This window comes from Rattus norvegicus, chromosome 8, assembly GCF_036323735.1.
Source record: "Rattus norvegicus strain BN/NHsdMcwi chromosome 8, GRCr8, whole genome shotgun sequence".
Lineage (NCBI taxonomy): Eukaryota > Metazoa > Chordata > Mammalia > Rodentia > Muridae > Rattus > Rattus norvegicus.
The window spans coordinates 75356632-75371076 of NC_086026.1; the positions used below are offsets into that span (position 1 = coordinate 75356632).

The window sequence follows — 14445 nt, forward strand, 5'->3', positions numbered from 1 at the left end:
TAATGGGGTCTGATGCCCTCCTTCTGGTGTGTCTGAAAACAACTACAATGTACTCATATAAATAAAATAAATAATTCTTTTTTTTTTTTTGGTTCTTTTTTTCGGAGCTGGGGACCGAACCCAGGGCCTTGCGCTTCCTAGGCAAGCACTCTACCACTGAGCTAAATCCCCAACCCAAATAAATAATCCTTAAAAAAAAAAAATCTCCAGTTCTATCCATTTTCTTTTAAATGTCGTAATTTCGACTTCTCTTTACTGCCGAATAAAATCTGTTGCATGTATACACCAAATTTTCTTTATCCATTTGTATGTTGATAGACATCTAATCTGGTTCTGTATCTCAATTTACTGTGACTAGTACAGCAGTGAGCACAAATGTTCAAGTATCTCTGGAATATGCTCACATAGAGCTTTGGATATTTACCCAGGATGTGTGTAGCTGGATCATACAGTACTATATATATGGTGGGGTGTTTCTTGTTGTGTTTGGTTTTTTTCCTGGTGATGGTGGATGTTTTTGAGACAAGCTTTTCATAGCTTAAGTTAGTCTCAAAACTTACTGTGTAACTGAAGTTGACCTTGAACTCTTGAACTTCCTGCTTCTACTTCTAGGTGCTGAGATCACAGGTATGCATCACCACACATGGTATTTGTAGTTCTAGGGATCCAGTCAGAGCCTTGTTTATCCAGGCAAGCACTCAGTCAACTAGCTCCATCCCTAGTGGTTATGGATGTTTTCCAGTTTGTTCTATTCATACTCATCTCTTTTATTGTTTGTATTTTTATTATTAATTATGATATGTAGCCCAGACTAATCTCCTTGGTCCTCCAAATGCTGAGCAAACACTGTTCCTGGACATGCAAAAAATTTTTTTCTAATTAATTTTTTACAGTTAAATGCAGGGTGTGTGTGTGTGTGTGTGTGTGTGTGTGTGTGTGTGTGTGTGTGTATTCCCTCACATGCCACATGCATAGGAGAGAGAGAGAGAGAGAGAGAGAGAGAGAGAGAGAGAGAGAGAGCGCACTTGCATGCCAGAGAGTACTCAGAGTACCGACAGCAATCAGACAGGGCATCAGGTCCCTTAGTGCTGGAGTTTCAGGTGGTTTTGAGCTAACGCAGGTACATAGAGCCAAATTTGGGTCCTTCTTTTTTAAGAATAGTGTGTGCTCTTAACTGCTAAGCCATCTCTCCAGCTCCTGTATACATTAAGTTGCTCTTTGGGGGGTGGGGGGGCGGCGGCGCTGTGTTTGTTTGTTTGAAGTCATAGTTTCTCTGTGTAGCCCTAGTTGTCTTGGAACTCTGCTCTGTAGACCAGAATCTTTGTTAATTCTTCCATATGTATCATTAAAGAATTAAAAATAGAAACACTGTTGTGGTGGAGGAACTGAGGGAGTGATGAGAACATGGCTTTGGTGAAGTTTAAGTATCACTTATTGGATATAAGATACCAATACTTCAAATTGACAAGCCTCATAACTTAGGTCCTAAACTGAAAACACTTCTTTGGGGGCTGAAGAAAGAGAAAAGAATGTTTACTGCTCTTGCAGAGGACCCTGGTTTGATTCCTAGCACCCACATGGTGGCTCACAATTGCCTGTAACTCACAATTCCAGGGACTGCAATGTTCTTTTCAGGACATAAAGGGCATTAACTCAGACAGGTAAAGACATGCACGTTCATATAACTAACACAACACAACACACACACACACACACACACACACACACACACACACACACACACCCTCTTTCAAGTTCACTGAGTATGATGCTCCTAGAAAATAGCATTTTTTTTTTGAATGACTACACTTGGCTTCCCTTTATTTTTTTATTTTAAAAAAGTGGAATTCCACTAAGAATTTCTATACAGTGATACAGTGTTCGAACTGCTCGCTTCTCTGACTCCAGTTAAAGCTTTATATTTTAAAATGTCTACAAGACATGTGCTTACATGAGTATTAAGTGTCACACTAACCCACATGTGCGGCAACTTTAGCAGCATTATTGCACAATGACCCCAGGTAACACTGCACATTCTCTCTGTTTCCTATGTCATAAAGTGCTAGATATAAATGGGAGAGGAAGGGCAATCACTAACACAAATTCTCCAGATCTTTCTACACAAGCGTAGGGATGTGTGCCAGTCAGTGCTGGGTCAGATGCAGTGTGATTAGCCCAACAGGCTTCCATTAAAAAGAATCAAATCAAATAAACAGCTTTGGTTATTCTACCAAAATGTTACCGTTCCATGCATGATCAGTGCTGAACACATGTAAGTCTTAGTGTCTGGACATTTTAACTTTTAAAAGGCAATTAAAATAATTGGAAAGTAACCTTGCAGAAATTAATATCCAGTGTAGAAAAGGTGTAAAAACTGACTAGACACATCCTTGTGATTTTTAGCTAAGAAAGTAGCATTCTTGTCTGGCCTGATCTTATCTGTAATCCCACTTGAGAAGTGGAAGGAAGAGAATCAGGAGTTCAAGGTCATCCCTAGGTAGAGGCCAGCATGTACTATATGAGATCCAGCTTTAAAGGAACAAAAACAAAAAGAAAAAAAAATAGTATCCTTTTGTTGTACCTTAAGCTCATGGTTTTGTTTTTATGCTCCTTTTTCTTAAAGATTTATTTATGTGCTCTTTTTGCTTATATACCTTTCTGTAAATACCTACAAGCAAGAGGGCATCAGATCCCATTATAGATGATTGTGAGCCACCATGTGGTTGCTGGGAATTTAACTCAGAATTGAGCCATCTCTCTGGCCCTTGTTTTTTGCTATTTGTTTTGTTTTGTGTTTTGTTTTGTTTTTGTTTTGTTTTGTTTTGTTTTGTTTTGTTTTGTTTTGTTTTGTTTTTGAGGCAGGTTTCTCTAGGAGCCTTGGCTGTCCAGGAACTCACTCTGTAGATCAAGCTCGCCTCAAACTCACAGAGATCTGCCTGCCTGAGTGGTGGGATCAGAGGTTCGCCACCATCCTCTTAATCTCATGTTTAAGCAGTGTATATAATCTAAAAATAAACATAAATTTCCTGGTTTTCTGTTATTATACTAAAATTTTGAATGTTTGTAGGTCAGTATAAAATGTGTTTTATCAGAAACTTTTACTTATTTACTTTTTTTAGACAGGATCTCAATGTATAGTCCTGGATATCTTGAAACTCATTATGTAAACCAGGCTAACCTAGAATTCATAGAGATCTGTGTCTGCCTCTGGAGTGCTGGGATTAAAGACAGTGGATGGCACACCCAGCTAGAAATTATTTTTTTTTTTAAAGATTTATTCATTTATTATATATAAGTACACTGTAGCTGTCTTCAGATACACCAGAAGAGGGCATCGGATCTCTTTACAGATGGTTGTGAGCCACCATGTGGTTGCTGGGAATTGAACTCATGACCTCTGGAAGAGCAGTCGGGTGCTCTTAACCGCTGAGCCATCTCTCCAGCCCGAAATTATTTTTATTATATGTCAATTAATAAAGGTATAAGTTGATTAAACAACTTTAAAAAAATTAAATATAGAGCACATACTTGTAATCTGAGGCACTTTGAAATCTGAAGCAGGTGGATTATGAGTTTAAGGCTACTTAATGAGACCCTGTCTCATAAGAAGAAAGAAGGAAATTAACCAGAAGGTTGGGAATGTGACTCAGTGAGTGATACACAACTGCATAACATATCAGAAACCCTGAATTTGATCCTCAGTGCTAAACATAAACAACAAAGCATTAAAATAAGCCTTAGAAAGTTTTTTGTTGCTTATAAGCAATGTGAAAGTATTTATTGGAAAATAATAAGGATTAAACAGATGATAACCACATTCTCCTATGCAAAGATTATAATTAAAATATCAGCATATTGGCTATAATGCCATAAACAAAATCAATACACTCAAGCATTTCATTCATATTTTTACTTTATGTCTATGATACTGTCCCCATCTCTTTCTTTCTCTTTTCTTTTTTTTTTTTTTTGGGTTCTTTTTTTTTTTCTTTCTCTTTTCTACTCAGTCTTTTATCCTTCTTTCTTTCTCTTTCCCATCTCTTTCCTACTCAGTCTTTTTATCCTTCTTTCTTTCTCTTTGCTGGCTCCTTCTCTTACCCTTTCTCTGTGGTAAACTTTAAGGAACCAGATAGCTTCCCCTAGACTGTCATGAATGGACTAAAGCTAACCATTCTTTGCAGCATTATCTTTGAGAAATGAGATCATTTTAATGACTATGTCAAAGATATTTCTTAAACTGAGCATGGTAGTGACATTGTAATTCTAGTTTCTTGGGAGATTGAAGCAGGAGCCCTTGAAAGCAGGAGCTCAGAACCAGCCTAAGCAACATAGTGAGACTCCAGCTCCTTAAAAAAAAGTTTGCATTTGTTTTGCATGTATGTATGCATGAGTGTTCATCATAGCCCACATGTGGACATTGAAGGATAACTTGACAATGTCTGGGAGTTCCATCTCTCCTTCTGTCTTGTGGGTTCTGGGGATTGAGCTCAGATCATGTACTAATCAAGGCAAAGAACAGCTAAGCATCTTGTTCTAGTAGCTCTGATCTGATAGAGAGGAGAAAGTCTCTAATGTTTCCAACTTTGAAACAACCTTCCATATTAGCTGCTTTTTCCTTTCAAAATAATTTTTAAAACTTAAGTTTCTTTATGTATGTGTGCATGTATAGGCTTGCAAATCTGGAGGTCAGGGGGCAGTTTGTGGGAGTCATTTCTTTCCTTCCACCATGTGGGTTCCATGGTTTAAATTCTCATTGTCAGAGTTAGATGAACACCTTCTACCTGCTAATGCTTCTTGCCAGCCACAGTGGTAAAGAGTTCTGTTCAGGATGAGCAAGGCCATGGATTCCATCGTCAGCATTGAAAAGAAAACAAATTTTAGGTACATATGCACACCTTTCCTTTTGCTGCCCTTACCTTAACCACAGTAAAACTGCCAGATGTGATGGGCATGCTCTTAATCCCAACACTGAGGTGGTAGAGGTAGGCAGATCTCTGTGAGTTGGAGGCCATACTGTTCTATATAGCAAGTTCTATTGCAGCCAAGAGTAAAACTAAACATAATTAAATCACAGGAAAACTAGCAAAATTGAGACACAGAGGTTCTCATTCGTAAGGAAAGGATTGAAACTGTGATACACATAGTGTGACACACATGCTGTAAGCAGAATCCTTAGGATCCACCATATTTGAGTTTTAGGGGGTTTTATTTTCCAGCCATTTCTTAACCATATTCTGTCAGACAACTACATCTCTAAACTTAGGATATAGATTAAATCCTAAGGTTTATAGTAAGTAATTCAAGGTAGTTATAATTATGGAGCTTTCAAACCTGTTATTTAGAGTAGCCATGGGTTTGGGTTGGAGGGGATCTTAATGGAGTGTGCTTGCTCAGCATGTTTGAGGCCTTCTGTGGGTTCCATCTCAAGAACTACCCAGAAGCAAAATCAACAATAACAAAACAACTATATAACACTAAAGTAGTTACAAATCCAATTCTCTACAATTTTAATTTGTTATAAAATTAAATTTACTTCTTATAATGCTAGGGCTTGCATAAGTCACTAAGTACAAGAATTGTGAGGCGTTAATTTCCTGAAAGAATTTTTATGGAATAATCTGGGTATTGTTGCATAGTCAGCAATAAATCCTAAGGATCAGTTGAAGAAATTGGGTGAGGTTCATTTATAATTTTAGACCAGAAGATTACGTGGTCTTAAGGCATCCATACACTTCTCTTCTTGCAAGTTTTGATGATGAATAGTATTGTATAGTGAGGCTGTTGGGCATGCTGTCAGATGCCCCCTTTCCCACTGCTATCCAGCTTTCTGATCTTAAGCATCTTGGCTTTCTTATCTGTGACAAGAGGATGACAGTGGCTTGTACAAGGATTTGATAAGTATCATATAAACATTTAAGTATAATGACAGATAAGGATCAATGTGTATGTGTGTTTATATAAAAATACATATTTTACTGATTTTTTTTTTGAGATACGGTCTTACATAACCCAGGTTGGCCTCAAAACTCAATAATGTATCTAAATATAATTGACTTTTAACTATTTCTTTTGCCTCCTTCCAAGTGCTAGGATTATAGGATTGTACCTCTTCTAGCTTTGGTTTTGAGTTTTTGAGATAAGATATTACTATGTAGCCCACAGACTCACTATCCTCCTCCTTCCTACAGAGATTATAGTCATGTACCACCAAGCCTAAGATATTTTAGATGTTGGCATGCCAAAATGTAATAGATATCTTTATAAAAATTAATTTTTTAATTATATCCTATGATGTGAATACAGAGAATAAAATCTGGGAAAAGGTAGGCTTTGTTGGGGTTTTTGCTTATTTGTTTTTGGTTTTAAACAGGGTATCACTGTGTAGCCCTGGCAGATCTGGAACTCACTGTGTAGACCAAGCTGGCCTCAAATTCACAGAGATCCACCTGCCTCAGCCTCCCAAGTGCTGGGATCAAAGGCATGTGCCACTATGCCTAGGTGTGCAGGCTTCGCTTTAAGTAATCTAAACAAAATTTATATACCTTTATCACTTTCATATAAGCTATAAAGTTTAAAAGAGCAAATCATGGCAGTTTATAGGAAAAAATAAACCAAATATAACTTCATTCAAAGCAGGCAGGTAAAATTACATATGTTTAATAGAGTCAGTGATCAATAAATAATTATTTGAGACGATCAGATATTAAATAAAAAGTAGTAGTGCTATTAAAATTAGTTGTAGCTCTTGAAGAGTTGTGCTTCAGGTGACTGACAGGCACCACGAGCTAAACAGTGAGGATGTGTGTACTCAAGACGAAAGCTAGAGCAGGGTCAAAGCAGATGCGACAGAAAGTAAAAGAACTGACTTTAACAACTTTCTTTGAATGTATTAAGTAAGAATTTTTTTATACCTGGAAACCTTAAAAGGGCATGGCTGCTAATGCATCTAATTCCCCACAAATAGGATGTGGAGGCATGACAACCAAAAACGATGGCTGTACTTGGATCCATAGTTTTAGGCCAGCCAGCCAGCCTGGGCTATAAATATCTTTATAGTGGGGTCAGAGAGAGGAATAAACAAACAAACAGCTTATCTTGGACCTTTGGGAGGAAAACAAAAAAAACAAAAGGACTTCCTGACTAGTTTATGCATAGGAAGGAAAAAAGCATATAACAGTATTCATGTTAAATTAAGCTTCTATACTGCATGAAAGATTTTAAAAACGTAGATAGGAATTTCAGAAGACAATATATTTACTCAGGTTTTAGGTCTAGAAAGTATGATAAAGTGGCACAGAAGGTCAAATTAGAGTGTAGTCTGCATTCCTGGGAGACTTGTTTCTCTCTTGGATTGTCACAATTTTGTGGGAAACTCAGAAAAAGACTTCAGGCCTTGTATTCAAGGTCATTATAACAACTTTTCTCCTTGATTCCAGCAGCTGCAGCTTAATGATGCAGCTAATGATGTGGTTGTTTTATGATTTTAAGACTTTTCTATTACTACCTTAGTTTTGAAATATCTCACAGTGTAGCCCAGGCTAGTCTTGAACTTTGTCTTGTTTCCCCAGCAGAGTTTATAGTTGCGTGCTACCATGTCCAGCTAGAGTGTTAGATCCAAGAGCTTTTAACTGGAAATTGCAGTGTTAGTGTCCTTAACATACCTAGGGCAGTATCAGAAGCCAGTGTATTCACACCTAACGGATGTGATACAGCCTTTCCCCTTTGGTACAAAACCATGTGTTGGTCATACAAATGTTTCCACTATCTCAATGTGAAATAAATTTATTTCTGCTTGTTTCCTTGGTATAATACATTAAATTATTCTTGGTTTGGTTTTAAAATTTGAGAAGTAGAAATTTTTCTTTGCAGCCCGCCTGTCCTGGAACTCCTTCTATAGACCAGGCTAGCCTTAAACTCATAGAGCTCCACCTGCCTCTGCCTCCTGAGTGCAGGGATTAAAGTCATGTCCCACCACTGCCTGGGTAATAAATTCGTTAAAAAGAAAAATGTTGCTCTTAAAGTCAAAACTAGCCTGGTGGTGTTGGTGCATGCCTTTAATAATAATAGCACTTAGGAGACTGAGGAAGGAACTTTAAAACTTGGGCCAGCCTAGGAACACAGTGAGATCTAGTATCAAAAGAAGAAAATCACCAAAAATGAGACTCACAAAACTTATCTTCTTTAAAATAAAAAGTGTCTTGTTGCCCTTATTTGATTTAAAAAACAAACAAACAAACAAACAAACAAACAACAAACAGGATCCCATATAGTCCAGACTGATCTGGAACTTGTTATGTAGCCAAAGATGACCGAGAGCTCCTGATCCATCCAAAGGCTAGATTACAGTCCATGCTACCACTCCCTGCTCAGAAGTACCTTGTTCACCTAAATTATAATATTTTTGACAGAGAAATTCAGAAAAGTATGATTAGTACTGTTAACCATTTAAATTTAATATTAATTTTTTTCTTTTTTTCCGGAGCTGAGGACCAAACCTAAGGCCTTGCACTTGCTAGGCAAGTGCTCTACCACTGGGCTAAATCCCCTGAGCCACAGAGTGATTTCCAAGACAACCTGGGCTGCAGAGAAATCCTGTCCCAAAAACAAACAAGCAAACAAAACAAAAAGAAAAGAAAAGAAAAGAAAACTTCTATAAGTTACTTTTTGTGTATATTTACATGTGAATGCACCCATGCTTGTATGGGTGTCTTTGCCTACATATGTAGGGGGCCAGGAAAGGCAGGCTTCAGTTTATTGTCTTGCTGCCTTTTGACAGCTGTTATAACCTTTTTACAGCTGTTTATAACCACACAGCAAAAGCCTCTAATTTCAAAAGCTGCTCAACTAGTTTTGCAAAGAAAAGAAATATGCCATATTTATTTCTAATGGTCTTAAGACTTTATTAGTTCAAAGATATCTATAATTTTACATAATCAAATATGACAGAATTTTACAGTTTTGCAGAACAATTGAACCTGAATGCACCTGTATCTATGCAAAGTAAATAGTTCTCCAGGAACGGTGATTTTAAAGATACGGGTTATGCCCATTGGCCCTCTAGCCTTTCTTTTCCTTTCCCTCTTTCTCCCTTTCTCTCTCTCTCTCTCTCTCTCTCTCTCTCTCTCTCTCTCTCCCTCTCTCTCTCTCTCTCTCTCTCCCTCCCTCCCTCCCTCCCTCCCTCTCTCTCTCTCTCTCTCTCTCTTTCTTTCTTTCTTTCTTTCTTTCTTTCTTTCTTTCTTTCTTTCTTTCTTTGAGACAGGGTCTGGCTGTCCTAGAACTACTTCAGTACACCAGGCTGGCATTGACCTTACCTGATTCATAACTTTTTTTTAAAAAGATTTATTTATTTATTCCATATAAGTGTACTGTCACTGTCTTCAGACACACCAGAAGAGGGCATCAGATGGTTGTGAGCCACTATGTGGTTGCTGGGAATTGCTGATTCATAACTCTTAAAATAATAGATTAACTAATAATAGCTCTAAAGTAAAACTAGCAAAGAAAATCTCATTGGAGCATGAAAATCAGATTACAGCTCCAACTTTATGCCACAAGTTTCAAGATATCTTTATGCTGCAGTAGAATTTAGGAAAAAATTATTTGCAATTATTCTTTCCAGGGGTTCCATACACTGCTGTCAGGATCTTACACAATTTGACAAGCCTTACAAATGTATCACAGGAAGAATATTTTGTACTTGATATATCCGTTATATTGCAGCCACAACCACAGAGTCATTAAGGAAACTAATTATTTATTAATATTAACTTACAATTTTTGTTTTTGCCACAGCATCTCACTATGTAGCTGGCTGACCTGGAGCTTGCTATGTAGACCCGGTGGGCCTCAGACTCACAGATGTGTAAGCACTGGGGTCAAGAGTATATGCTACTATGTCCAGCTGCAAATTTGCTTATATAAGTACATATTTTTCCTCCTCTTTGTTAAAAATCTCCCAGTATGTAATGTGGATAAGATTTAAAGGAGAGGAGGTACTATTGGTTTTACAAACAAAATCTAAAACTTTCTATTTATCAAAGACAACTCAGGAGCCAGATGCTGATGTGAAAGCCTGCTAGCTCAGGGGGGTGGAGAAAGCACTCAGCTGACCGACCTTCCAGCTCCACCAGCATCCCAGAGTGAAAAAGCCTCTTCCCATTCTCCACTGTCTTAATTCCCTTCACCTCAGTGCCCCTCCCTTCTACTTCTTTATGTTTACTCCCTTTCAATTGGTTGCCTGCTCATCTCTTGACCTATCATTGACTTTATTGTCCTTTCATTGACTTTATTTAGCTCTTGTTTACAGAAAGCTCTTGGGTTAAAGGTATATGTTAAGGTGGAGCCACAGCACAACTACTCTTTACAGCAAACAGAAAACTCTTGGATAAAAGGTGTATGCTAGGGCTGGTTTTTCCAGCTCACAATTTGGGGTTCACAGTGTGATGAGATATCTTGCAACAAGGTCCAAAGGTGTTAAGTGCTTAAGAGTACTTGTTGCCCTTCTAAAGGAGACCTGAGTTTGTTTTTCAGCACTCACAAGGTGGTTCACTACTGTCTCTAACTTTAGTTCTAGGAGATCCAACACCCTCTTCTGGCCTCTGCAAGTACCAGGCACACACATGGCACATAACCACACACATAGCTGCAACATTCATTCAAATAAAATAGAAATAAATACTTTTTAAAGTCAAGAGAAAGGAAGAGCACTGACATCAAATCTTTCCCAGCATAAGCTCAAGATGAATAAAACAAGTAGAAAGGCTGATGAGACTATTTATTTAACCAGTCAAATAAACTCAAGAGCTGGCTATGGTAGTACACACCTATATTCTCAGTACTTTGGAGGCTCAGGCAGGAGGATTGCTGTGTGTTTGAGGCCAGCCTGCATGACATAGTAAGTCTTTGTCTCCAAAAGGGTAAAGCAGCAATGCGTGGTAACCCACGTCTTTTTTTTTTATTATTATTATTAACTTGAGTATTTCTTATTTACATTTCGAGTGTTATTCCCTTTCCCGGTTTCCGGGCCAACATCCCCCATCCCTTCCCCCTCCCCTTCTTTATGGGTGTTCCCCTCTCCATCCTCCCCCTATTGCCGCCCTCCACCCAACAATCACGTTCACTGGGGGTTCAGTCTTAGCAGGACCCAGGGCTTCCCCTTACACTGGTGATCTTACTAGGATATTCATTGCTACCTATGAGGTCAGAGTCCAGGGTCAGTCCATGTATAGTCTTTAGGTAGTGGCTTAGTCCCTAGAAGCTCTGGTTGCTTGGCATTGTTGTTCATATGGGGTCTCGAGCCCCTTCAAGCTCTTCCAGTTCTTTCTCTAATTCCTTCAACGGGTGTCCTGTTCTCAGTTCAGTGGTTTGCTGCTGGCATTCGCCCCTGTATTTGCTGTATTCTGGCTGTGTCTCTCAGGAGAGATCTACATCCAGTTCCTGTCAGCCTGCACTTCTTTGCTTCATCCATCTTGTCTAATTGGGTGGCTGTATATGTATGGGCCACATGTGGGGCAGGCTCTGAATGGGTGTTCCTTCTGTGTGTGTTTTAATCTTTGCCTCTCTATTCCCTGCCAAGGGTATTCTTGTTCCCCTTTTAAAGAAGGAGTGAAGCATTCACATTTTGATCATCTGTCTTGAGTTTCATGTGTTCTAGGCATCTAGGGTAATTCAAGCACTTGGGCTAATATCCACTTATCAATGAGTGCATACCATGTGTGTTTTTCTGTGATTGGGTTACCTCACTCAGGATGATATTTTCCAGTTCCAACCATTTGCCTATGAATTTCATAAAGTCATTGTTTTTGATAGCTGAGTAATAATCCATTGTGTAGATGTACCACATTTTCTGTATCCATTCCTCTGTTGAAAGGCATCTGGGTTCTTTCCAGCTTCTGGCTATTCTAAATAAGGCTGCTATGAACATAGTGGAGCACGTGTCTTTTTTATATGTTGGGGCATCTTTTGGGTATATGCCCAAGAGAGGTATAGCTGGATCCTCAGGCAGTTCAATGTCCAATTTTCTGAGGAACCTCCAGACTGATTTCCAGAATGGTTGTACCAGTCTGCAGTCCCACCAACAATGGAGGAGTGTTCCTCTTTCTCCACATCCTCGCCAGCATTTGTTGTCACTTGAGTTTTTGATCTTAGCCATTCTCACTGGTGTGAGGTGAAATCTCAGGGTTGTTTTGATTTGCATTTCCCTTATGACTAAAGATGTTGAACATTTCTTTAGGTGTTTGTCAGCCATTCGGCATTCCTCAGCTGTGAATTCTTTGTTTAGCTCTGAGCCCCATTTTTTAATAGGGTTATTTGTCTCCCTGCGGTCTAACTTCTTGAGTTCTTTGTATATTTTGGATATAAGGCCTCTATCTGTTGTAAGATTGGTAAAGATCTTTTCCCAATCTGTTGGTTGCCGTTTTGTCCTAACCACAGTGTCCTTTGCAGTTTTATGAGATCCCATTTGTCGATTCTTGATCTTAGAGCATAAGCCATTGGTGTTTTGTTCAGGAAATTTTCTCCAGTGCCCATGTGTTTGAGATGCTGCCCTAGTTTTTCTTCTATTAGTTTGAGTGTATCTGGTTTGATGTGGAGGTCCTTGATCCACTTGGACTTAAGCTTTGTACAGGGTGATAAGCATGGATCGATCTGCATTCTTCTACATGTTGACCTCCAGTTGAACCAGCACCATTTGTTGAAAATGCTATCTTTTTTCCATTGGATGGTTTTGGCTCCTTTGTCAAAAATCAAGTGCCCATAGGTGTGTGGGTTCATTTCTGGGTCTTCAATTCTGTTCCATTGGTCTATCTGTCTGTCTCTATACCAATACCATGCAGTTTTTATCACTATTGCTCTGTAATACTGCTTGAGTTCAGGGATAGTGATTCCCCCAGAAGTCCTTTTATTGTTGAGGATAGTTTTAGCTATCCTGGTAACCCACATCTTTAATCCTAGCACTTGGGAGTCTACAGAGGCCAGCCTGGTCTACAAATAGAGTTCTAAGATAGCCAAGGATATAGAGAATATTCTGGATACCCTCATCCCCAACCTCTAAAAAAAGAAGAAGAAAAAAGAAAAGCCTCAAGTGTGGGGGATGTAGCTTAGTGGTATAGTGCCAGATTAGCATGCATAAAAGTTGTTGTTCAGTATTCTCTTCAGGGTCTTTAGAAAAAAAAAATTGTAGGGCTGATAAAATGGCTCAGCAGGTAAAAGCACCCAATCCTGGTAACCTCAGTTTAATACTCCAAGCAATATAAAGTAAATGGAGAGAACCAACTTCATGAAGTTGTTCTGTGACCCCTCCACACATACATACCATGGGATGATGTCCCACATACATCATGTATACATATGTAAAGATAATACATTTCAAATTATTTATTTATTTTGTATATGAGTACACTGTAGCTGTCTTCAGACACACCAGAAGAGGGCATCGGATCCCATTACAGATGGCTATCAGCCACCATGTGGTTGCTGGGATTTGAACTCAGGACCTCTGGAAGAGCAGTCGGTGCTCTTAACCACTGAGCCATTTCTCCAGCCCCCGATAATACATTTCAAAGGCTTCAATAAAAGCCATGTGTACTAATTGTGAACTAAGGAATAGTATACTTGAAATCTACTCTTGAATGTTCTCCATAATAGGGTACCATTATTATTTGTTGCTTTGAGGGGAAGGAGCATTTTGGGGACTCATGAAACCTAGATTGGACTCCCAGCTCACTGTCTCACGAGGATAACTGAACTTCTGGTCTTCCTACCATCATGTACCAAGTGCTGGTATTATAGATGTATTCCACCACACCCACTTTTTATTCAGTTTGTGGAGCTGAACCCAGGGTCTCAAGTATGCTGGAAAAACACTCTACCTATTCAGCTACTACACCCTCTACTTTTGTGTTTATATAGATGGATCATATAGTATGTGAAATGTTCTTCAACAAATCAATTTTTTAAGCTAGAAATATGATCTCATAGAAATTTTGCCATAAAGGAGTCTATTTTAAGTATACTACTCAAAATAATGGGGCATGTTGAATGTGGGATACAGAGGCAACTAAGTTGCCCAAGGGATGGGGGGAGGATTAGATTGTCCAGCAAAACCTTTGTGAATGTGCTTTAAAGTCACTCTGTATGTATTTGTTTTTGTTGTTTCAGGAGGACAGGTGTGAGGCCAGTACACCTTTGACTCAATGGGGCTTAATTGGTAAGTGAGTGGGAAGAGTCCTTTGTTAGTGTAGCAGAAGGAAGAGAAAGCTCAAGTTTGGAATCATCTGGCTAGATTGAACTGTCTAATGCAGTAATAACCATATGTTCTTTGTTCCCGGTGTCCTCTATAGAAAGCAATAATTACTCTTTTGGAGAGCAGGCGTATTAAGGTTGAACCTACTCAAGGGGTGGTACAGTGCCTAGAGCCAATCATTTTTAAAAAATCTAAGTGCTTCT

General features: G+C 38.8%; 1 protein-coding gene across 15 annotated transcripts in view; it reads left to right on the forward strand.

The window, feature by feature from the left end:
• Csnk1g1 (casein kinase 1, gamma 1) overlaps positions 1–14445 on the forward strand; it is a 137589-nt gene that overhangs the window by 21881 nt on the left and 101263 nt on the right. For 13 of the 15 annotated variants that reach the window (XM_017595886.3, XM_008766332.4, XM_017595891.3 and 10 more), the window contains one exon: positions 14158–14206. The exons of the other annotated variants lie outside the window; for them this stretch is intronic. The gene's annotated coding sequence lies outside the window, so the exon portion shown is untranslated. The remainder of the gene's footprint in view (positions 1–14157; positions 14207–14445) is intronic. 15 annotated transcript variants of the gene reach the window in all.